The sequence below is a fragment of the Ambystoma mexicanum genome, chromosome 5q (genome assembly GCF_040938575.1).
Source record: "Ambystoma mexicanum isolate Mex_15411 chromosome 5q, UKY_AmexF1_1, whole genome shotgun sequence".
Taxonomy (NCBI): domain Eukaryota; kingdom Metazoa; phylum Chordata; class Amphibia; order Caudata; family Ambystomatidae; genus Ambystoma; species Ambystoma mexicanum.
This window is the reverse complement of record NC_090933.1, coordinates 430,452,564-430,477,745: the sequence shown is the minus strand read 5'-3', so window position 1 is coordinate 430,477,745 and position 25,182 is coordinate 430,452,564.

Below are 25,182 nucleotides of genomic sequence, written 5' to 3'. Positions count from 1 at the left end.
CCCTTGGCGCCCAGTTAGGTGCACTCACACATGTGAGGTATTGTTTTCATCGGGACACCTGTGGGAACGCGGGACGGTAGGCCATGTGTTGTTGGCGGTGTGTTTCGATGGGTGCGCCAAGTGAAATATGCAGAAATTGCGTTCTTTTTCCCACATTTCAGAATTTGCGGGTGTGTCTGGGTTATGCATTCTGGGCTGATTTGTGCAAATCATACCTCTGCGGATTCCCACGGGTGTCCTCTTTTCAGAAATGCATCAGGTTCCCTGTTTTCCTCGGTGGCTTGGACACCCGAGGCCGATATCTGTATGTTGTGCTTGTCTGGAGAAAGTGTGAAATTCAGGTGTGGAAACAGACTTGGGGTTACCTGTGTTTTAGGCTTTCCCCTTGGCGCCCAGGTAGGTGCACCCACACATGTAAGGTACCGTTTTCATCGGGACACCTTTGGGAACGCGGGACGGTAGGCCATGTGCTAATGGCAGCATTTTTCAATGGGTGCGCCGAGTGAAATGTGCGGAAAATGTGTTTTTTTCCCCACATTTCGGAATTTGCGGGAGTGTCTGGGTAATAAATTCTGGGCTGATTTGCGCAAATCATACCTCTGCAGGTTCCCACGGGTGTCCTCTTTTTGGAAATGCATGGGGTTGCCTGTTTTCCTTGGTGGCTTGGACACCCAAGGCCCATATCTGTATGTTGTGCTTGTCTGGAGAAAGTGTCAAATTCAGGTGTCGAAACAGACTTGGGGTTACCTGTGTTTTAGGCTTTCCCCTTGGCGCCCAGGTAGGTGCACCCACACATGTAAGGTACCGTTTTCATCGGGACACCTGTGGGAATGCGGGACGGCAGGCCATGTGTTGTTGGCGGCGTGTTTCAATGGGTGCGCCGAGTGAAATGTGCGGAAAATGCGTTTTTTTTCCCACATTTCAGAATTTGCAGGTGTGTCTGGGTAATACATTCTGGGCTGATTTGTGCAAATAATACCTCTGTAGATTCCCACGGGTGTCCTCTTTTCGGAAATGCATCAGGTGCCCTGTTTTCCTTGGTGGCTTTAACACCCGAGGCCCATATCGGTATGTTGTGCTTGTCTGGAGAAAGTGTCCAATTTAGGTGTCAAAACAGACTTGGGGTTACCTGTGTTTTAGGCTTTCCCCTTGGCACCCAGGTAGGTGCACCCACACATGTGAGGTATCGTTTTCATCTGGACACCTGTGGGAATGCGGGACGGTAGGCCATGTGTTGTTGGCGGCGTGTTTCGATGGGTGCGCCGAGTGAAATATGCGGAAATTGCATTTTTTTTCCCACATTTCAGAATTTGCGGGTGTGTCTGGGTAATACATTCTGGGCTGATTTGTGCAAAGAATACCTCTGCGGATTCCCACGGATGTCCTCTTTTTGGAAAAGCATCAGGTTCCCTGTTTTCCTTGGTGGCTTGGACACCCGAGGCCCATATCTGTATGTTGTGCTTGTCTGGAGAAAGCGTCAAATTCAGGTGTCGAAACAGACTTGGAGTTACCTGTGTTTTAGGCTTCCCCTTGGCACCCAGGTAGGTGCACCCACACATGTAAGGTACCGTTTTAATCGGGATACCTGTGGGAACGCGGGACGGTAAGCCATCTGTTGGTGGCGGCGTGTTTCGATGTGTGCGCCGAGTGAAATGTGCAGAAAATGCATTTTTTTCCCCACATTTCGGACTTTGCAGGGGTGTTTGGGTAATAAATTCTGGGACGATTTGCGCAAATCATAACTCTGCAGATTCCCACGGGCGTCCTCTTTTCGGAATTGCATGGGGTTGCCTGTTTTCCTCAGTGGCTTGGACACCCGAGGCCCATATCTGTATGTTGTGCTTGTCTGGAGAAAGTGTCAAATTCAGGTGTCGAATCAGACTTGGGGTTACCTGTGTTTTAGGCTTTCCCCTTGGCGCCCAGGTACGTGCACCCACACATGTGAGGTATCGTCTTCATCAGGACACCTGTGGGAACGCGGGCCCGTAGGCCATGTGTTCTTGGCGGTGTGCTTCGATCAGTGCGCCGAGTGAAGTGTGCGGAAAATGCGTTTTTTTCCGCACATTTCGGAATTTGCGGGGATGTCTGGGTAATAAATTCTGGGCCGATTAGCGCAAATCATACCTCTGCAGATTCCCACAGGTGTCCTCTTTTCAGAAATGCATGGGGTTCCCTGTTTTCCTTGGTTACTTGGACACCCGAGGCCCATATCTGTATGTTGTGCTTGTCTGGAGAAAGTGTCAAATTCAGGTGTCGAAACAGACTTGGGGTTACCTGTGTTTTAGGCTTTCCCCTTGGCGCCCAGGTAGGTGCACCCACACATGTGAGGCACCGTTTTCATCGAGGCACCTGTGGAAACGCGGGACGGTAGGCCAGGTGTTGTTGGCAGCGTGTTTCGATGGGTGCGCCTAGTGAAATATGCGGAAAATGCGTTTTTTTCTCACATTTCAGAATTTGTGGGTGTGTCTGGGTAATACATTCTCGGCCGATTTGCACAAATCATACCTCTGCAGGTTCCCACGGGTGTCCTCTTTTTGGAAATGCATGGGGTTGCCTGTTTTTCTTGGTGGCTTGGACACCCAAGGCCCATATCTGTATGTTGTGCTTGTCTGGAGAAAGTGTCAAATTCAGGTGTCGAAACAGACTTGGGGTTACCTGTGTTTTAGGCTTTCCCCTTGGCGCCCAGGTAGGTGCACCCACACGTGTAAGGTACCGTTTTCATCGGGACAACTGTGGGAATGCGGGACGGTAGGCCATGTGTTGTTGGCGGCGTGTTTCGATGGGTGCGCCGAGTGAAATATGCAGAAAATGCGTTTTTTTTCCCACATTTCAGAATTTGCGGGTGTGTCTGGGTAATACATTCTGGGCTGATTTGTGCAAATAATACCTCTGCGGATTCCCACGGGTGTCCTCTTTTCGGAAATGCATCAGGTTCCCTGTTTTCCTTGGTGGCTTGGACACCCGAGGCTCATATCTGTATGTTGTGCTTGTCTGGAGAAAGTGTCAAATTCAGGTGTCGAAAAAGACTTGGGGTTACCTGTGTTTTAGGCTTCCCCTTGGTACCCAGGTAGGTGCACCCACACATGTGAGGTATCGTTTTCATCAGGATACCTGTGGGAACGCGGGACGGTAAGCCATGTGTTGTTGGCGGCGTGTTTCGATGGGTGCACCGAGTGAAATGTGCGGAAAATGCGTTTTTTTCCCCACATTTCGGAATTTGTGGGGGTGTCTGGGTAATAAATTCTGGGCCGATTTGCGCAAATTATACCTCTGCGGATTCCCACGGGTGTCCTCCTTTCGTAAATGCATGGGGTTCCCTGTTTTCCTTGGTGGCTTGGACACCCGAGGCCCATATCTGTATGTTGTGCTTGTCTGGAGAAAGTGTCAAATTCAGGTGTGGAAACAGACTTGGGGTTACCTGTGTTTTAGGCTTTCCCCTTGGCGCCCAGGTAGGTGCACCCACACATGTGAGGTATCGTTTTCATCGGGACACCTGTGGAAACGCGGGACAGTAGGCCATGATTTGTTGGCGGCGTGTTTCGATAGGTGCGCCGAGTGAAATATGCGGAAAGTGCGTTCTTTTTTCCACATTTCATATTTTGCAGGGGTGTCTGGGTAATAAATTCTGGGCCGATTTGCACAAATCATACCTCTGCAGATTCCCATGGTTGTCCTCTTTTCCGAAATGCATGGAGTTCCCTGTTTTCCTTGGTGGCTTGGACACCCGATGCCCATATCTGTATGTTATGCTTGTCTGGAGAATGTGTCAAATTCAGGTGTCGAAAAAGACTTGGGGTTACCTGTGTTTTAGGCTTTCCCCTTGGCGCCCAGGTAGGTGCACCCACACATGTGAGGTATCGTTTTCATCAGGACATCAGTGCGAACGGGGGCGGTAGGCCATGTGTTCTTGGCGGCGTGTTTCGATCAGGGCGCCGAGTAAGTGTGCGGAAAATGCGTTTTTTTCCCCACATTTCAGAATTTGCGGGGATGTCTGGGTAATAAATTCTAGGCCGATTAGCGCAAATCATACCTCTGCGGATTCCCACAGGTGTCCTCTTTTCAGAAATGCATGGGGTTCCCTGTTTTCCTTGGTGGCTTGGACACCCGAGGCCCATATCTGTATGTTGTGCTTGTCTGGAGAAAGTGTCAAATTCAGGTGTCGAAACAGACTTGGGGTTACCTGTGGTTTAGGCTTTCCCCTTGGCGCCCAGATAGGTGCACCCACACATGTAAGGTACCGTTTTCATCGGGACACCTGTGGGAATGCGGGACGGTAGGCCATGTGTTGTTGGCAGCGTGTTTCAATGGGTGCGCCGAGTGAAATGTGCGGAAAATGCGTTTTTTTTCCCACATTTCAGAATTTGCAGGTGTGTCTGGGTAATACATTCTGGGCTGATTTGTGCAAATAATACCTCTGCCGATTCCCACGGGTGTCCTCTTTTCGGAAATGCATCAGGTTCCCTGTTTTCCTTGGTGGCTTGAACACCCGAGGCCCATATCGGTATGTTGTGCTTGTCTGGAGAAAGTGTCAAATTCAGGTGTCGAAACAGACTTGGGGTTACCTGTGTTTTAGGCTTTCCCCTTGGCGCCCAGGTAGGTGCACCCACACATGTGAGGTATCGTTTTCATCAGGACACCAGTGGGAACGGGGGCGGTAGGCCATGTGTTCTTGGCGGCATGTTTCGATCAGTGCGCCGAGTAAGTGTGCGGAAAATGCGTTTTTTTCCCCACATTTCAGAATTTGCGGCGATGTCTGGGTAATAAATTCTGGGCCGATTAGCGCAAATCATACCTCTGCGGATTCCCACAGGTGTCCTCTTTTCAGAAATGCATGGGGTTCCCTGTTTTCCTTGGTGGCTTGGACACCCGAGGCCCATATCTGTATGTTGTGCTTGTCTGGAGAAAGTGTCAAATTCAGGTGTCGAAACAGACTTGGGGTTACCTGTGTTTTAGGCTTTCCCCTTGGCGCCCTGGTAGGTGCACCCACACATGTGAGGTATTGTTTTCATCAGGACACCTGTGGGAACGCGGGACGGTAGGCCATGTGTTGTTGGCGGCATGTTTCGATGGGTGCACCGAGTGAAATGTGCGTAAAATGCATTTTTTTTCTCCCACATTTCGGAATTTGCGGGGGTGTCTGGGTAATAAATTCTGGGCCAATTTGCGCAAATTATACCTCTGCGGATTCCCACGGGTGTCCTCTTTTCGTAAATGCATGGGGTTCCCTGTTTTCCTTGGTGGCTTGGACACCCGAGGCCCATATCTGTATGTTGTGCTTGTCTGGAGAAAGTTTCAAATTCAGGTGTCGAAACAGACTTGGAGTTACCTGTGTTTTAGGCTTTCCCCTTGGCGCCCAGGTAGGTGCACCCACACATGTGAGGTATTGTTTTCATCAGGACACCTGTGGGAACGCGGGACGGTAGGCCATGTGTTGTTGGCGTTGTGTTTCGATGGGTGCGCCAAGTGAAATATGCGGAAAGTGCGTTCTTTTTCCCACATTTCAGAAATTACGGGTGTGTCTGGGTTATACATTCTGGGCTGATTTGTGCAAATCATACCTCTGCGGATTCCCACGGGTGTCCTCTTTTCAGAAATGCATGAGGTTCCCTGTTTTCCTCGGTGGCTTGGACACCCGAGGCCGATATCTGTATGTTGTGCTTGTCTGGAGAAAGTGTGAAATTCAGGTGTCGAAACAGACTTGGGGTTACCTGTGTTTTAGGCTTTCCCCTTGGCGCCCTGGTAGGTGCACCCACACATGTGAGGTATTGTTTTCATCAGGACACCTGTGGGAACGCGGGACGGTAGGCCATGTGTTGTTGGCGGCATGTTTCGATGGGTGCACCGAGTGAAATGTGCGGAAAATGCATTTTTTTTCTCCCACATTTCGGAATTTGCGGGGGTGTCTGGGTAATAAATTCTGGGCCAATTTGCGCAAATTATACCTCTGCGGATTCCCACGGGTGTCCTCTTTTCGTAAATGCATGGGGTTCCCTGTTTTCCTTGGTGGCTTGGACACCCGAGGCCCATATCTGTATGTTGTGCTTGTCTGGAGAAAGTTTCAAATTCAGGTGTCGAAACAGACTTGGAGTTACCTGTGTTTTAGGCTTTCCCCTTGGCGCCCAGGTAGGTGCACCCACACATGTGAGGTATTGTTTTCATCAGGACACCTGTGGGAACGCGGGACGGTAGGCCATGTGTTGTTGGCGTTGTGTTTCGATGGGTGCGCCAAGTGAAATATGCGGAAAGTGCGTTCTTTTTCCCACATTTCAGAAATTACGGGTGTGTCTGGGTTATACATTCTGGGCTGATTCGTGCAAATCATACCTCTGCGGATTCCCACGGGTGTCCTCTTTTCAGAAATGCATGAGGTTCCCTGTTTTCCTCGGTGGCTTGGACACCCGAGGCCGATATCTGTATGTTGTGCTTGTCTGGAGAAAGTGTGAAATTCAGGTGTCGAAACAGACTTGGGGTTACCTGTGTTTTAGGCTTTCCCATTGGCGCCCAGGTAGGTGCACCCACACATGTAAGGTACCGTTTTCATCGGGACACCTTTGGGAACGCGGGACGGTAGGCCATGTGCTGTTGGCGGCATTTTTCAATGGTTGCGCCGAGTGAAATATGCGGAAAATGCATTTTTTTCCCCACATTTCGGAATTTGCGGGAGTGTCTGGGTAATAAATTCTGGGCCGATTTGCGCAAATCATACCTCTGCAGGTTCCCACGGGTGTCCTCTTTTTGGAAATGCATGGGGTTGCCTGTTTTCCTTGGTGGCTTGGACACCCAAGGCCCATATCTGTATGTTGTGCTTGTCTGGAGAAAGTGTCAAATTCAGGTGTCGAAACAGACTTGGGGTTACCTGTGTTTTAGGCTTTCCACTTGGTGCCCAGGTAGGTGCACCCACACATGTGAGGTATCGTTTTCATCAGGACACCAGTGGGAACGGGAGCGGTAGGCCATGTGTTCTTGGCGGCGTGTTTCGATCAGTGCGCCGAGTAAGTGTGCGGAAAATGGGTTTTTTTCCCCACATTTCAGCATTTGCGGGGATGTCTGGGTAATAAATTCTGGGCCGATTAGCGCAAATCATACCTCTGCGGATTCCCACAGGTGTCCTCTTTTCAGAAATGCATGGGGTTCCCTGTTTTCCTTGGTGGCTTGGACACCCGTGGCCCATATCTGTATGTTGTGCTTGTCTGGAGAAAGTGTCAAATTCATGTGTCGAAACAGACTTGTGGTTACCTGTGTTTTAGGCTTTCCCCTTGGTGCCCAGATAGGTGCACCCACACATGTAAGGTACCGTTTTCATCGGGACACCTGTGGGAATGCGGGACGGTAGGCCATGTGTTGTTGGCAGCGTGTTCAATGGGTGCGCCGAGTGAAATGTGCGGAAAATGTGTTTTTTCCCACATTTCAGAATTTGCAGGTGTGTCTGGGTAATACATTCTGGGCTGATTTGTGCAAATAATACCTCTACGGATTCCCACGGGTGTCCTCTTTTCGGAAATGCATCAGGTTCCCTGTTTTCCTTGGTGGCTTGGACACCCGAGGCCCATATCGGTATGTTGTGCTTGTCTGGAGAAAGTGTCCAATTTAGGTGTCGAAACAGACTTGGGGTTACCTGTGTTTTAGGCTTTCCCCTTGGCGCCCAGGTAGGTACACCCACACATGTGAGGTATCGTTTTCATCTGGACACCTGTGGGAATGCGGGACGGTAGGCCATGTGTTGTTGGCGGCGTGTTTCGATGGGTGCGCCGAGTGAAATATGCGGAAAATGCATTTTTTTCCCCACATTTCGGACTTTGCAGGGGTGTCTGGGTAATAAATTCTGGGACGATTTGCGCAAATCATACCTCTGCGGATTCCCAAGGGTGTCCTCTTTTCGGAAATGCATCAGGTCCCCTGATTTCCTTGGTGGCTTGGACACCCAAGGCCCATATCTGTATGTTGTGCTTGTCTGGAGATAGTGTGAAATTCAGGTGTCGAAACAGACTTGGGGTTACCTGTGTTTTAGGCTTTCCCCTTGCTGCCCAGGTAGGTGCACCCACACATGTAAGGTACCGTTTTCATCGGGACACCTGTGGGAAAGCGGAACGGTAGGCCATGTGTTGGTGGCGGCGTGCTTCCATGGGTGCGCCGAGTGAAATGTGCGGAAAATGCGTTTTTTTCCCCACATTTCGGACTTTGCAGGGGTGTCTGGGTAATAAATTCTGGGCCAATTTGCGCAAATTATACCTCTGCGGATTCCGACGGGTGTCCTCTTTTCGTAAATGCATGGGGTTGCCTGTTTTCCTCGGTGGCTTGGACAACCGAGGCCCATATCGTTATGTTGTGCTTGTCTGGAGAAAGTGTCAAATTCAGGTGTCGAAACAGACTTGGGGTTACTTGTGTTTTAGGCTTTCCCCTTGGCGCCCTGGTAGGTGCACCCACACATGTGAGGTATTGTTTTCATCAGGACACCTGTGGGAACGCGGGACGGTAGGCCATGTGTTGTTGGCGGCATGTTTCGATGGGTGCACCGAGTGAAATGTGCGGAAAATGCATTTTTTTTCTCCCACATTTTGGAATTTGCGGGGGTGTCTGGGTAATAAATTCTGGGCCAATTTGCGCAAATTATACCTCTGCGGATTCCCACGGGTGTCCTCTTTTCGTAAATGCATGGGGTTCCCTGTTTTCCTTGGTGGCTTGGACACCCGAGGCCCATATCTGTATGTTGTGCTTGTCTGGAGAAAGTTTCAAATTCAGGTGTCGAAACAGACTTGGGGTTACATGTGTTTTAGGCTTTCCCCTTGGCGCCCAGGTAGGTGCACCCACACATGTGAGGTATTGTTTTCATCGGGACACCTGTGGGAACGCGGGGCGGTATGCCATGTGTTGTTGGCAGTGTGTTTCGATGGGTGCGCCAAGTGAAATATGCAGAAAGTGCGTTCTTTTTCCCACATTTCAGAATTTGCGGGTGTGTCTGGGTTATACATTCTGGGCATATTTGTGCAAATCATACCTCTGCGAATTCCCACGGGTGTCCTCTTTTCAGAAATGCATCAGGTTCCCTGTTTTCCTCGGTGACTTGGACACCCGAGGCCGATATCTGTATGTTGTGCTTGTCTGGAGAAAGTGTGAAATTCAGGTGTCGAAACAGACTTGGGGTTACCTGTGTTTTAGGCTTTCCCCTTGGCGCCCAGGTAGGTGCACCCACACATGTAAGGTACCGTTTACATCGGGACACCTTTGGGAACGCGGGACGGTAGGCCATGTGCTGTTGGCGGCATTTTTCAATGGGTGCGTCGAGTGAAATGTGCGGAAAATGCGTTTTTTCCCCACATTTAGGAATTTGCAGGAGTGTCTGGGTAATAAATTCTGGGCCGATTTGTGCAAATCATACCTCTGCAGGTTCCCACGGGTGTCCTCTTTTTGGAAATGCATGGGGTTCCCTGTTTTCCTTGGTGGCTTGGACACCCAATGCCCATATCTGTATGTTGTGCTTGTCTGGAGAAAGTGTCAAATTCAGGTGTCGAAACAGACTTGGGGTTACCTGTGTTTTAGGCTTTCCCCTTGGCGCCCAGGTAGGTGCACCCACACATGTGAGGTATCGTTTTCATCAGGACACCAGTGGGAACGGGGGCGGTAGGCCATGTGTTCTTGGCGGCGTGTTTCGATCAGTGCGCCGAGTAAGTGTGCGGAAAATGGGTTTTTTTCCCCACATTTCAGAATTTGCGGGGATGTCTGGGTAATAAATTCTGGGCCGATTAGCGCAAATCATACCTCTGCGGATTCCCACAGGTGTCCTCTTTTCAGAAATGCATGGGGTTCCCTGTTTTCCTTGGTGGCTTGGACACCCGAGGCCCGTATCTGTATGGTGTGCTTGTCTGGAGAAAGTGTCAAATTCAGGTGTCGAAACAGACTTGTGGTTACCTGTGTTTTAGGCTTTCGCCTTGGCGCCCAGATAGGTGCACCCACACATGTAAGGTACCGTTTTCATCGGGACACCTGTGGGAATGCGGGACGGTAGGCCATGTGTTGTTGGCAGTGTGTTTCAATGGGTGCGCCAAGTGAAATGTGCGGAAAATGCGTTTTTTTTCCCACATTTCAGAATTTGCAGGTGTCTGGGTAATACATTCTGGGCTGATTTGTGCAAATAATACCTCTGCGGATTCCGACGGGTGTCCTCTTTTCGGAAATGCATCAGGTTCCCTGTTTTCCTTGGTGGCTTGGACACCCGAGGCCCATATCGGTATGTTGTGCTTGTCTGGAGAAAGTGTCCAATTTAGGTGTCGAAACAGACTTGGGGTTACCTGTGTTTTAGGCTTTCCCCTTGGCGCCCAGGTAGGTACACCCACACATGTGAGGTATCGTTTTCATCTGGACACCTGTGGGAATGCGGGACGGTAGGCCATGTGTTGTTGGCGGCGTGTTTCGATGGGTGCGCCGAGTGAAATATGCGGAAAATGCATTTTTTTCCCCACATTTCAGACTTTGCAGGGGTGTCTGGGTAATAAATTCTGGGACGATTTGCGCAAATCATACCTCTGCGGATTCCCAAGGGTGTCCTCTTTTCGTATATGCATGGGGTTGCCTGTTTTCCTCGGTGGCTTGGACAACCGAGGCCCATATCTGTATGTTGTGCTTGTCTGGAGAAAGTGTCAAATTCAGGTGTCGAAACAGACTTGGGGTTACCTGTGTTTTAGGCTTTCCCCTTGGCGCCCAGGTAGGTGCACCCACACATGTAAGGTATCGTTTACATCGGGACACCTTTGGGAACGCGGGACGGTAGGCCATGTGCTGTTGGCGGCATTTTTCAATGGGCCCGCCGAGTGAAATGTGCGGAAAATGCGTTTTTTTCCCCACATTTCAGAATTTGCAGGAGTGTCTGGGTAATAAATTCTGGGCCGATTTGTGCAAATCATACCTCTGCAGGTACCCACGGGTGTCCTCTTTTTGGAAATGCATGGGGTTCCCTGTTTTCCTTGGTGGCTTGGACACCCAAGGCCCATATCTGTATGTTGTGCTTGTCTGGAGAAAGTGTCAAATTCAGGTGTCGAAACAGACTTGGGGTTACCTGTGTTTTAGGCTTTCCCCTTGGCGCCCAGGTAGGTGCACCCACACATGTGAGGTATCGTTTTCATCAGGACACCAGTGGGAACGGGGGCGGTAGGCCATGTGTTCTTGGCGGCGTGTTTCGATCAGTGAGCCGAGTAAGTGTGCGGAAAATGGGTTTTTTTCCCCACATTTCAGAATTTGCGGGGATGTCTGGGTAATAAATTCTGGGCCGATTAGCGCAAATCATACCTCTGCGGATTCCCACAGGTGTCCTCTTTTCAGAAATGCATGGGGTTCCCTGTTTTCCTTGGTGGCTTGGACACCCGAGGCCCATATCTGTATGTTGTGCTTGTCTGGAGAAAGTGTCAAATTCAGGTGTCGAAACAGACTTGAGGTTACCTGTGTTTTAGGCTTTCCCCTTGGCGCCCAGATAGGTGCACCCACACATGTAAGGTACCGTTTTCATCGGGACACCTGTGGGAATGCGGGACGGTAGGCCATGTGTTTTTGGCAGCGTGTTTCAATGGGTGCGCCGAGTGAAATGTGCGGAAAATGCGTTTTTTTTCCCACATTTCAGAATTTGCAGGTGTGTCTGGGTAATACATTCTGGGCTGATTTGTGCAAATAATACCTCTGCGGATTCCCACGGGTGTCCTCTTTTCGGAAATGCATCAGGTTCCCTGTTTTCCTTGGTGGCTTGGACACCCGAGGCCCATATCAGTATGTTGTGCTTGTCTGGAGAAAGTGTCCAATTTAGGTGTCGAAACAGACTTGGGGTTACCTGTGTTTTAGGCTTTCCCCTTGGCGCCCAGGTAGGTACACCCACACATGTGAGGTATAGTTTTCATCTGGACACCTGTGGGAATGCGGGACGGTAGGCCATGTGTTGTTGGTGCGTGTTTCGATGGGTGCGCCGAGTGAAATATGCGGAAAATGCATTTTTTTCCCCACATTTCAGACTTTGCAGGGGTGTCTGGGTAATAAATTCTGGGACGATTTGCGCAAATCATACCTCTGCGGATTCCCAAGGGTGTCCTCTTTTCGGAAATGCATCAGGTCCCCTGATTTCCTTGGTGGCTTGGACACCCAAGGCCCATATCTGTATGTTGTGCTTGTCTGGAGATAGTGAGAAATTCAGGTGTCGAAACAGACTTGGGGTTACCTGTGTTTTAGGCTTTCCCCTTGCTGCCCAGGTAGGTGCACCCACACATGTAAGGTACCGTTTTCATCGGGACACCTGTGGGAAAGCGGAACGGTAGGCCATGTGTTGGTGGCGGCGTGCTTCGATGGGTGCGCCGAGTGAAATGTGCGGAAAATGCGTTTTTTTCCCCACATTTCGGACTTTGCAGGGGTGTCTGGGTAATAAATTCTGGGCCAATTTGCGCAAATTATACCTCTGTAGATTCCGACGGGTGTCCTCTTTTCGTAAATGCATGGGGTTGCCTGTTTTCCTCGGTGGCTTGGACAACCGAGGCCCATATCTGTATGTTGTGCTTGTCTGGAGAAAGTGTCAAATTCAGGTGTCGAAACAGACCTGGGGTTACCTGTGTTTTAGGCTTTCCCCTTGGCGCCCTGGTAGGTGCACCCACACATGTGAGGTATTGTTTTCATCAGGACACCTGTGGGAACGCGGGACGGTAGGCCATGTGTTGTTGGCGGCATGTTTCGATGGGTGCACCGAGTGAAATGTGCGGAAAATGCATTTTTTTTCTCCCACATTTCGGAATTTGCGGGGGTGTCTGGGTAATAAATTCTGGGCCAATTTGCGCAAATTATACCTCTGCGGATTCCCACGGGTGTCCTCTTTTCGTAAATGCATGGGGTTCCCTGTTTTCCTTGGTGGCTTGGACACCCGAGGCCCATATCTGTATGTTGTGCTTGTCTGGAGAAAGTTTCAAATTCAGGTGTCGAAACAGACTTGGGGTTTCCTGTGTTTTAGGCTTTCCCCTTGGCGCCCAGGTAGGTGCACTCACACATGTGAGGTATTGTTTTCATCGGGACACCTGTGGGAACGCGGGACGGTAGGCCATGTGTTGTTGGCGGTGTGTTTCGATGGGTGCGCCAAGTGAAATATGCAGAAAGTGCGTTCTTTTTCCCACATTTCAGAATTTGCGGGTGTGTCTGGGTTATACATTCTGGGCTGATTTGTGCAAATCATACCTCTACGGATTCCCACTCAGAAATGCATCAGGTTCCCTGTTTTCCTCGGTGACTTGGACACCCGAGGCCGATATCTGTATGTTGTGATTGTCTGGAGAAAGTGTGAAATTCAGGTGTCGAAACAGACTTGGGGTTACCTGTGTTTTAGGCTTTCCCCTTGGCGCCCAGGTAGGTGCACCCACACATGTAAGGTATCGTTTACATCGGGACACCTTTGGGAACGCGGGATGGTAGGCCATGTGCTGTTGGCGGCATTTTTCAATGGGTGCGCCGAGTGAAATGTGCGGAAAATGCGTTTTTTTCCCCACATTTCAGAATTTGCAGGAGTGTCTGGGTAATAAATTCTGGGCCGATTTGCGCAAATCATACCTCTGCAGGTTCCCACGGGTGTCCTCTTTTTGGAAATGCATGGGGTTCCCTGTTTTCCTTGGTGGCTTGGACACCCAAGGCCCATATCTGTATGTTGTGCTTGTCTGGAGAAAGTGTCAAATTCAGGTGTCGAAACAGACTTGGGGTTACCTGTGTTTTAGGCTTTCCCCTTGGCGCCCAGGTAGGTGCACCCACACATGTGAGGTATCGTTTTCATCAGGACACCAGTGGGAACGGGGGCGGTAGGCCATGTGTTCTTGGCGGCGTGTTTCGATCAGTGCGCCGAGTAAGTGTGCGGAAAATGGGTTTTTTTCCCCACATTTCAGAATTTGCGGGGATGTCTGGGTAATAAATTCTGGGCCGATTAGCGCAAATCATACCTCTGCGGATTCCCACAGGTGTCCTCTTTTCAGAAATGCATGGGGTTCCCTGTTTTCCTTGGTGGCTTGGACACCCGAGGCCCATATCTGTATGTTGTGCTTGTCTGGAGAAAGTGTCAAATTCAGGTGTCGAAACAGACTTGTGGTTACCTGTGTTTTAGGCTTTCCCCTTGGCGCCCAGATAGGTGCACCCACACATGTAAGGTACCGTTTTCATCGGGACACCTGTGGGAATGCGGGACGGTAGGCCATGTGTTGTTGGCAGTGTGTTTCAATGGGTGCGCCAAGTGAAATGTGCGGAAAATGCGTTTTTTTTCCCACATTTCAGAATTTGCAGGTGTCTGGGTAATACATTCTGGGCTGATTTGTGCAAATAATACCTCTGCGGATTCCGACGGGTGTCCTCTTTTCGGAAATGCATCAGGTTCCCTGTTTTCCTTGGTGGCTTGGACACCCGAGGCCCATATCGGTATGTTGTGCTTGTCTGGAGAAAGTGTCCAATTTAGGTGTCGAAACAGACTTGGGGTTACCTGTGTTTTAGGCTTTCCCCTTGGCGCCCAGGTAGGTACACCCACACATGTGAGGTATCGTTTTCATCTGGACACCTGTGGGAATGCGGGACGGTAGGCCATGTGTTGTTGGCGGCGTGTTTCGATGGGTGCGCCGAGTGAAATATGCGGAAAATGCATTTTTTTCCCCACATTTCAGACTTTGCAGGGGTGTCTGGGTAATAAATTCTGGGACGATTTGCGCAAATCATACCTCTGCGGATTCCCAAGGGTGTCCTCTTTTCGTATATGCATGGGGTTGCCTGTTTTCCTCGGTGGCTTGGACAACCGAGGCCCATATCTGTATGTTGTGCTTGTCTGGAGAAAGTGTCAAATTCAGGTGTCGAAACAGACTTGGGGTTACCTGTGTTTTAGGCTTTCCCCTTGGCGCCCAGGTAGGTGCATGTTAGGCAGAAACCTGTGCAGTTCCCTTGGGGAACACTGCAAAAGATTTAAGACTACAGGTAGAGCAGTAAACCCCTTTGGTAGCAGTCTGTACCACCCAGATTTACCTGGTAGCTGTGGCTGAGCAGTCAGACTTCTCTCAAGAAGAGTTAGGCAGTATATAAAGTATACACAATATGTACCAAAACACAATAGCACAAGCAAACACTGACCAGAGCTTGGTTTCAAAAGTATATAGTTATTTATTTAAAATACACATAAGTTAAAAACACTCTAGCAAAAATATAGTAAAAGCACTTCAACACAGTTATAATGAAAGTAGATTCAATCCTTTCTCCTATCTAGACAACTCTAAGTAAACACCACTTAATTAAAACAGAGGTGAGTGCTTAACGTTAGATGACACTCTAGTAGTTTCCAAGAAAGGGAGAGAAAAAGCAGAAATGGGTTAGACACACCACTCTAAGGTCCAGAGCACTTGCAATAGGCTTAAAGAAGAATAAAGTCACAGGTGAGCAAAAGTCACTAGGCAGGGCCCACTCTTAGAGTAGCCGGAGCGAAAATGTGCCCAAGATCACACTGTTAGTTAGAGATTCAAAGTCTTGCAAAGAGTCAAAAAGAGGTTAGAGTGGCTCAGAAAGTTTAGCCAAAGTGTCCCAGGCGCTCCCAGGTTCGAAAGCCGGGGACTAAATCTACCCCGTACAGTCGGTAGCAAGGGAAGCCAGGCAGAACACAGTACCTTAAGCGGAAAGGATCCTCCAGCGGTGGCAGTTGTTCCAGGCAGTGGCAGCAGGGCTCGACGTCGGTCAGGGGAGAAGAAGTTCTCGCTGAAGAGCAGAAGAAGAGGGTCGTTGCACTGCCCGGGAAGAAACCAGCCGCGGAGTCCTCCGGTTAAAGGGTTGGTACCGACTTTCGCGGTATGGGGGTAAAGTGTGGTATTCCGGTTGCCGGGGTGCTTGGCACAGGCAAGGCGGCCACGAGATACCTCAAAGAACGGAAAGAAGGCGAAAACTGGTTGTCCCCACCAGTCAAGGGAAGGAGCCACTCCGTTAAGAGTTCTCCTCGGTCGTCGGGAAAAAGTGGTGAGACGGTTCAGCAGGGCTCCACCGGGTGGTGTCGTCGAAGCAGGTCGGCTCAGCTCTTCCCTCGTCGGATTCTTGGTCCTGTGGCGACTTCTGAAGTCCCAGTCCCCAAAGCCCTGCTTTTATGCAGCAAACCCCCATTCACCCAGCCTAGCTGTCACTCAACCATGCTAAGTGGTGAGCCGGGCGGCTCACCACTTGGGCCAATCAGGACGGAGTGCGACTTGAGTTACCAAGGTAACTCAGTCCAGGGTGCCTAAATCCCCCTCCACCCCTCCTAAGTACCCCAGACAGAGTGGCACCACTTTGGAGGGCTTCTGTGGAGAAGCCCGCCAAAAGTGGAACAAAGGGCTCCACTTTGGGTCAGAGTTACAGAGGCGAACACCAACGCCATTTTAGAATCAAGTTTTGGCAAAAAGTCCCAACCGGAGTTATAAAAATAAATATATAAACCGGCGGTATGTTTAAGGCTACCGTAAATAAATAATTAAATGTGTTAGCCTAAAACAATGGGAAATCCCATAGGGAAATATTCGCGGTCGAATATAAAAAGTAGTTTCCACTGCCACCAGCCAAAACTCGATCAGGGGGGACGGAGACGTGCCCCCTCGACTAACAGACCCTGGGGCAATCGAATTGCCCCAGCCAGTACGTCCACAATATGATGGTTTGTACTGGTTCTGTTCAGGATTCAAGACTAGCAAAGTCTTTGGTGACTTTACATGCCCTGGGAGACAGTAGTCAGTCCCAGGGTATGGAGTCTATGTTGGGGAGTCCCTAGGACACCCCTGGGTCACGGCACAGAGGGTGCTGTGTGACCCACATCACAAAAATACATGAGGCCCTATGGAGTAAGAGACCCCATAGCCCATTCAACACAAGGTTTAACCAAGAAAACACACTTCAACATGTCCAAGAGTGAGGGTAAAAGAGTCTCACTCTTGGCAGGAGAAAAAAATTAAACCCCAGAAATCCAGCAAAGCTGCTGGGGGACTCACTAGGTAGGGAAATTCAGCCTAAACAGAGAATCCTCCCTAACAGTGCACCCACACATGTAAGGTATCGTTTACATCGGGACACCTTTGGGAACGCGGGACGGTAGGCCATGTGCTGTTGGCGGCATTTTTCAATGGGCCCGCCGAGTGAAATGTGCGGAAAATGCGTTTTTTTCCCCACATTTCAGAATTTGCAGGAGTGTCTGGGTAATAAATTCTGGGCCGATTTGTGCAAATCATACCTCTGCAGGTACCCACGGGTGTCCTCTTTTTGGAAATGCATGGGGTTCCCTGTTTTCCTTGGTGGCTTGGACACCCAAGGCCCATATCTGTATGTTGTGCTTGTCTGGAGAAAGTGTCAAATTCAGGTGTCGAAACAGACTTGGGGTTACCTGTGTTTTAGGCTTTCCCCTTGGCGCCCAGGTAGGTGCACCCACACATGTGAGGTATCGTTTTCATCAGGACACCAGTGGGAACGGGGGCGGTAGGCCATGTGTTCTTGGCGGCGTGTTTCGATCAGTGAGCCGAGTAAGTGTGCGGAAAATGGGTTTTTTTCCCCACATTTCAGAATTTGCGGGGATGTCTGGGTAATAAATTCTGGGCCGATTAGCGCAAATCATACCTCTGCGGATTCCCACAGGTGTCCTCTTTTCAGAAATGCATGGGGTTCCCTGTTTTCCTTGGTGGCTTGGACACCCGAGGCCCATATCTGTATGTTGTGCTTGTCTGGAGAAAGTGTCAAATTCAGGTGTCGAAACAGACTTGAGGTTACCTGTGTTTTAGGCTTTCCCCTTGGCGCCCAGATAGGTGCACCCACACATGTAAGGTACCGTTTTCATCGGGACACCTGTGGGAATGCGGGACGGTAGGCCATGTGTTTTTGGCAGCGTGTTTCAATGGGTGCGCCGAGTGAAATGTGCGGAAAATGCGTTTTTTTTTCCCACATTTCAGAATTTGCAGGTGTGTCTGGGTAATACATTCTGGGCTGATTTGTGCAAATAATACCTCTGCGGATTCCCACGGGTGTCCTCTTTTCGGAAATGCATCAGGTTCCCTGTTTTCCTTGGTGGCTTGGACACCCGAGGCCCATATCGGTATGTTGTGCTTGTCTGGAGAAAGTGTCCAATTTAGGTGTCGAAACAGACTTGGGGTTACCTGTGTTTTAGGCTTTCCCCTTGGCGCCCAGGTAGGTACACCCACACATGTGAGGTATAGTTTTCATCTGGACACCTGTGGGAATGCGGGACGGTAGGCCATGTGTTGTTGGTGCGTGTTTCGATGGGTGCGCCGAGTGAAATATGCGGAAAATGCATTTTTTTCCCCACATTTCAGACTTTGCAGGGGTGTCTGGGTAATAAATTCTGGGACGATTTGCGCAAATCATACCTCTGCGGATTCCCAAGGGTGTCCTCTTTTCGGAAATGCATCAGGTCCCCTGATTTCCTTGGTGGCTTGGACACCCAAGGCCCATATCTGTATGTTGTGCTTGTCTGGAGATAGTGAGAAATTCAGGTGTCGAAACAGACTTGGGGTTACCTGTGTTTTAGGCTTTCCCCTTGCTGCCCAGGTAGGTGCACCCACACATGTAAGGTACCGTTTTCATCGGGACACCTGTGGGAAAGCGGAACGGTAGGCCATGTGTTGGTGGCGGCGTGCTTCGATGGGTGCGCCGAGTGAAATGTGCGGAAAATGCGTTTTTTTCCCCACATTTCGGACTTTGCAGGGGTGTCTGGGTAATAAATTCTGGGCCAATTTGCGCAAATTATACCTCTGTAGATTCCGACGGGTGTCCTCTTTTCGTAAATGCATGGGGTTGCCTGTTTTCCTCGGTGGCTTGGACAACCGAGGCCCATATCTGTATGTTGTGCTTGTCTGGAGAAAGTGTCAAATTCAGGTGTCGAAACAGACCTGGGGTTACCTGTGTTTTAGGCTTTCCCCTTGGCGCCCTGGTAGGTGCACCCACACATGTGAGGTATTGTTTTCATCAGGACACCTGTGGGAACGCGGGACGGTAGGCCATGTGTTGTTGGCGGCATGTTTCGATGGGTGCACCGAGTGAAATGTGCGGAAAATGCATTTTTTTTCTCCCACATTTCGGAATTTGCGGGGGTGTCTGGGTAATAAATTCTGGGCCAATTTGCGCAAATTATACCTCTGCGGATTCCCACGGGTGTCCTCTTTTCGTAAATGCATGGGGTTCCCTGTTTTCCTTGGTGGCTTGGACACCCGAGGCCCATATCTGTATGTTGTGCTTGTCTGGAGAAAGTTTCAAATTCAGGTGTCGAAACAGACTTGGGGTTTCCTGTGTTTTAGGCTTTCCCCTTGGCGCCCAGGTAGGTGCACTCACACATGTGAGGTATTGTTTTCATCGGGACACCTGTGGGAACGCGGGACGGTAGGCCATGTGTTGTTGGCGGTGTGTTTCGATGGGTGCGCCAAGTGAAATATGCAGAAAGTGCATTCTTTTTCCCACATTTCAGAATTTGCGGGTGTGTCTGGGTTATACATTCTGGGCTGATTTGTGCAAATCATACCTCTACGGATTCCCACTCAGAAATGCATCAGGTTCCCTGTTTTCCTCGGTGACTTGGACACCCGAGGCCGATATCTGTATGTTGTGATTGTCTGGAGAAAGTGTGAAATTCAGGTGTCGAAACAGACTTGGGGTTACCTGTGTTTTAGGCTTTCCCCTTGGCGCCCAGGTAGGTGCACCCACACATGTAAGGTATCGTTTACATCGGGACACCTTTGGGAACGCGGGATGGTAGGCCATGTGCTGTTGGCGGCATTTTTCAATGGGTGCGCCGAGTGAAATGTGCGGAAAATGCGTTTTTTTCCCCACATTTCAGAATTTGCAGGAGTGTCTGGGTAATAAATTCTGGGCCGATTTGCGCAAATCATACCTCTGCAGGTTCCCACGGGTGTCCTCTTTTTGGAAATGCATGGGGTTCCCTGTTTTCCTTGGTGGCTTGGACACCCAAGGCCCATATCTGTATGTTGTGCTTGTCTGGAGAAAGTGTCAAATTCAGGTGTCGAAACAGACTTGGGGTTACCTGTGTTTTAGGCTTTCCCCTTGGCGCCCAGGTAGGTGCACCCACACATGTGAGGTATCGTTTTCATCAGGACACCAGTGGGAACGGGGGCGGTAGGCCATGTGTTCTTGGCGGCGTGTTTCGATCAGTGCGCCGAGTAAGTGTGCGGAAAATGGGTTTTTTTCCCCACATTTCAGAATTTGCGGGGATGTCTGGGTAATAAATTCTGGGCCGATTAGCGCAAATCATACCTCTGCGGATTCCCACAGGTGTCCTCTTTTCAGAAATGCATGGGGTTCCCTGTTTTCCTTGGTGGCTTGGACACCCGAGGCCCATATCTGTATGTTGTGCTTGTCTGGAGAAAGTGTCAAATTCAGGTGTCGAAACAGACTTGTGGTTACCTGTGTTTTAGGCTTTCCCCTTGGCGCCCAGATAGGTGCACCCACACATGTAAGGTACCATTTTCATCGGGACACCTGTGGGAATGCGGGACGCTAGGCCATGTGTTTTTGGCAGCGTGTTTCAATGGGTGCGCCGAGTGAAATGTGCGGAAAATGCATTTTTTTTCCCACATTTCAGAATTTGCAGGTGTGTCTGGGTAATACATTCTGGGCTGATTTGTGCAAATAATACCTCTGCGCATTCCCACGTGTGTCCTCTTTTCGGAAATGCATCAGGTTCCCTGTTTTCCTTGGTGGCTTGGACACCCGAGGCCCATATCGGTATGTTGTGCTTGTCTGGAGAAAGTGTCCAATTTAGGTGTCGAAACAGACTTGGGGTTACCTGTGTTTTAGGCTTTCCCCTTGGCGCCCAGGTAGGTACACCCACACATGTGAGGTATCGTTTTCATCTGGACACCTGTGGGAATGCGGGACGGTAGGCCATGTGTTGTTGGCACGTGTTTCGATGGGTGCGCCGAGTGAAATATGCGGAAAATGCATTTTTTTCCCCACATTTCGGACTTTGCAGGGGTGTCTGGGTAATAAATTCTGGGACGATTTGCGCAAATCATACCTCTGCGGATTCCCAAGGGTGTCCTCTTTTCGGAAATGCATCAGGTCCCCTGATTTCCTTGATGGCTTGGACACCCAAGGCCCATATCTGTATGTTGTGCTTGTCTGGAGATAGTGTGAAATTCAGGTGTCGAAACAGACTTGGGGTTACCTGTGTTTTAGGCTTTCCCCTTGCTGCCCAGGTAGGTGCACCCACACATGTAAGGTACCGTTTTCATCGGGACACCTGTGGAAAAGCGGAACGGTAGGCCATGTGTTGGTGGCGGCATGTTTCGATGGGTGCACCGAGTGAAATGTGCGGAAAATGCATTTTTTTTCTCCCACATTTCGGAATTTGCGGGGGTGTCTGGGTAATAAATTCTGGGCCAATTTGCGCAAATTATACCTCTGCGGATTCCCACGGGTGTCCTCTTTTCGTAAATGCATGGGGTTCCCTGTTTTCCTTGGTGGCTTGGACACCCGAGGCCCATATCTGTATGTTGTGCTTGTCTGGAGAAAGTTTCAAATTCAGGTGTCGAAACAGACTTGGGGTTTCCTGTGTTTTAGGCTTTCCCCTTGGCGCCCAGGTAGGTGCACTCACACATGTGAGGTATTGTTTTCATCGGGACACCTGTGGGAACGCGGGACGGTAGGCCATGTGTTGTTGGCGGTGTGTTTCGATGGGTGCGCCAAGTGAAATATGCAGAAAGTGCGTTCTTTTTCCCACATTTCAGAATTTGCGGGTGTGTCTGGGTTATACATTCTGGGCTGATTTGTGCAAATCATACCTCTGCGGATTCCCACTCAGAAATGCATCAGGTTCCCTGTTTTCCTCGGTGACTTGGACACCCGAGGCCGATATCTGTATGTTGTGATTGTCTGGAGAAAGTGTGAAATTCAGGTGTCGAAACAGACTTGGGGTTACCTGTGTTTTAGGCTTTCCCCTTGGCGCCCAGGTAGGTGCACCCACACATGTAAGGTATCGTTTACATCGGGACACCTTTGGGAACGCGGGATGGTAGGCCATGTGCTGTTGGCGGCATTTTTCAATGGGTGCGCCGAGTGAAATGTGCGGAAAATGCGTTTTTTTCCCCACATTTCAGAATTTGCAGGAGTGTCTGGGTAATAAATTCTGGGCCGATTTGCGCAAATCATACCTCTGCAGGTTCCCACGGGTTTCCTCTTTTTGGAAATGCATGGGGTTCCCTGTTTTCCTTGGTGGCTTGGACACCCAAGGCCCATATCTGTATGTTGTGCTTGTCTGGAGAAAGTGCCAAATTCAGGTGTCGAAACAGACTTGGGGTTACCTGTGTTTTAGGCTTTCCCCTTGGCGCCCAGGTAGGTGCACCCACACATGTGAGGTATCGTTTTCATCAGGACACCAGTGGGAACGGGGGCGGTAGGCCATGTGTTCTTGGCGGCGTGTTTCGATCAGTGCGCCGAGTAAGTGTGCGGAAAATGGGTTTTTTTCCCCACATTTCAGAATTTGCGGGGATGTCTGGGTAATAAATTCTGGGCCGATTAGCGCAAATCATACCTCTGCGGATTCCCACAGGTGTCCTCTTTTCAGAAATGCATGGGGTTCCCTGTTTTCCTTGGTGGCTTGGACACCCGAGGCCCATATCTGTATGTTGTGCTTGTCTGGAGAAAGTGTCAAATTCAGGTGTCGAAACAGACTTGTGGTTACCTGTGTTTTAGGCTTTCCCCTTGGCGCCCAGATAGGTGCACCCACACATGTAAGGTACCGTTTTCATCGGGACACCTGTGGGAATGCGGGACGCTAGGCCATGTGTTTTTGGCAGCGTGTTTCAATGGGTGCGCCGAGTGAAATGTGCGGAAAATGCATTTTTTTTCCCACATTTCAGAATTTGCAGGTGTGTCTGGGTAATACATTCTGGGCTGATTTGTGCAAATAATACCTCTGCGCATTCCCACGTGTGTCCTCTTTTCGGAAATGCATCAGGTTCCCTGTTTTCCTTGGTGGCTTGGACACCCGAGGCCCATATCGGTATGTTGTGCTTGTCTGGAGAAAGTGTCCAATTTAGGTGTCGAAACAGACTTGGGGTTACCTGTGTTTTAGGCTTTCCCCTTGGCGCCCAGGTAGGTACACCCACACATGTAAGGTACCGTTTTCATCGGGACACCTGTGGGAAAGCGGAACGGTAGGCCATGTGTTGGTGGCGGCGTGCTTCGATGGGTGCGCTGAGTGAAATGTGCGGAAAATGCGGTTTTTTCCCCACATTTCGGACTTTGCAGGGGTGTCTGGGTAATAAATTCTGGGCCAATTTCCGCAAATTATACCTCTGCAGATTCCGACGGGTGTCCTCTTTTCGTAAATGCATGGGGTTGCCTGTTTTCCTTGGTGGCTTGGACAACCGAGGCCCATATCTGTATGTTGTGCTTGTCTGGAGAAAGTGTCAAATTCAGGTGTCGAAACAGACTTGGGGTTACCTGTGTTTTAGGCTTTCCCCTTGGCGCCCTGGTAGGTGCACCCACACATGTGAGGTATTGTTTTCATCAGGACACCTGTGGGAACGCGGGACGGTAGGCCATGTGTTGTTGGCGGCATGTTTCGATGGGTGCACGCAGTGAAATGTGCGGAAAATGCATTTTTTTTCTCCCACATTTCGGAATTTGCGGGGGTGTCTGGGTAATAAATTCTGGGCCAATTTGCGCAAATTATACCTCTGCGGATTTCCACGGGTGTCCTCTTTTCGTAAATGCATGGGGTTCCCTGTTTTCCTTGGTGGCTTGGACACCCGAGGCCCATATCTGTATGTTGTGCTTGTCTGGAGAAAGTTTCAAATTCAGGTGTCGAAACAGACTTGGGGTTACATGTGTTTTAGGCTTTCCCCTTGGCGCCCAGGTAGGTGCACCCACACATGTGAGGTATTGTTTTCATCTGGACACCTGTGGGAACGCGGGACGGTAGGCCATGTGTTGTTGGCGGTGTGTTTCGATGGGTGCGCCAAGTGAAATATGCGGAAAGTGCGTTCTTTTCCCCACATTTCAGAATTTGCGGGTGTGTCTGGGTTATACATTCTGGGCTGATTTGTGCAAATCATACCTCTGCGGATTCCCACGGGTGTCCTCTTTTCAGAAATGCATCAGGTTCCCTGTTTTCCTCGGTGACTTGGACACCCGAGGCCGATATCTGTATGTTGTGCTTGTCTGGAGAAAGTGTGAAATTCAGGTGTCGAAACAGACTTGGGGTTACCTGTGTTTTAGGCTTTGCCCTTGGCGCCCAGGTAGGTGCACCCACACATGTAAGGTACCGTTTACATCGGGACACCTTTGGGAACGCGGGACGGTAGGCCATGTGCTGTTGGCGGCATTTTTCAATGGGTGCGCCGAGTGAAATGTGCGGAAAATGCGTTTTTTTCCCCACATTTCGGAATTTGCAGGAGTGTCTGGGTAATAAATTCTGGGCCGATTTGCGCAAATCATACCTCTGCAGGTTCCCACTGGTGTCCTCTTTTTGGAAATGCATGGGGTTGCCTGTTTTCCTTGGTGGCTTGGACACCCAAGGCCCATATCTGTATGTTGTGCTTGTCTGGACAAAGTGTCAAATTCAGGTGTCGAAAAAGACTTGGGGTTACCTGTGTTTTAGGCTTTCCCCTTGGCGCCCAGGTAGGTGCACCCACACATGTAAGGTACCGTTTTCATTGGGAAACCTGTGGGAATGCGGGACGGTAGGCCATGTGTTGTTGGCGGCGTGTTTCGATGGGTGCGCCGAGTGAAATATGCGGAAAATGCGTTTTTTTCCCACATTTCAGAATTTGCGGGTGTGTCTGGGTAATACATTCTGGGCTGATTTGTGCAAATAATACCTCTGCGGATTCCCACGGATGTCCTCTTTTCGGAAAAGCATCAGGTTCCCTGTTTTCCTTGGTGGCTTGGACACCCGAGGCCCATATCTGTATGTTGTGCTTGTCTGGAGAAAGTGTCAAATTCAGGTGTCGAAACAGACTTGGGGTTACCTGTGTTTTAGGCTTCCCCTTGGCACCCAGGTAGGTGCCCCCACATATGTGAGGTATCGTTTTCATCAGGATACCTGTGGAACGCGGGACGGTAAGCCATGTGTTGTTGGCGGCGTGTTTCGATAGGTGCGCCGAGTGAAATATGCGGAAAGTGTGTTCTTTTTCCCACATTTCGGATTTTGCAGGGGTGCCTGGGTAGTAAATTCTG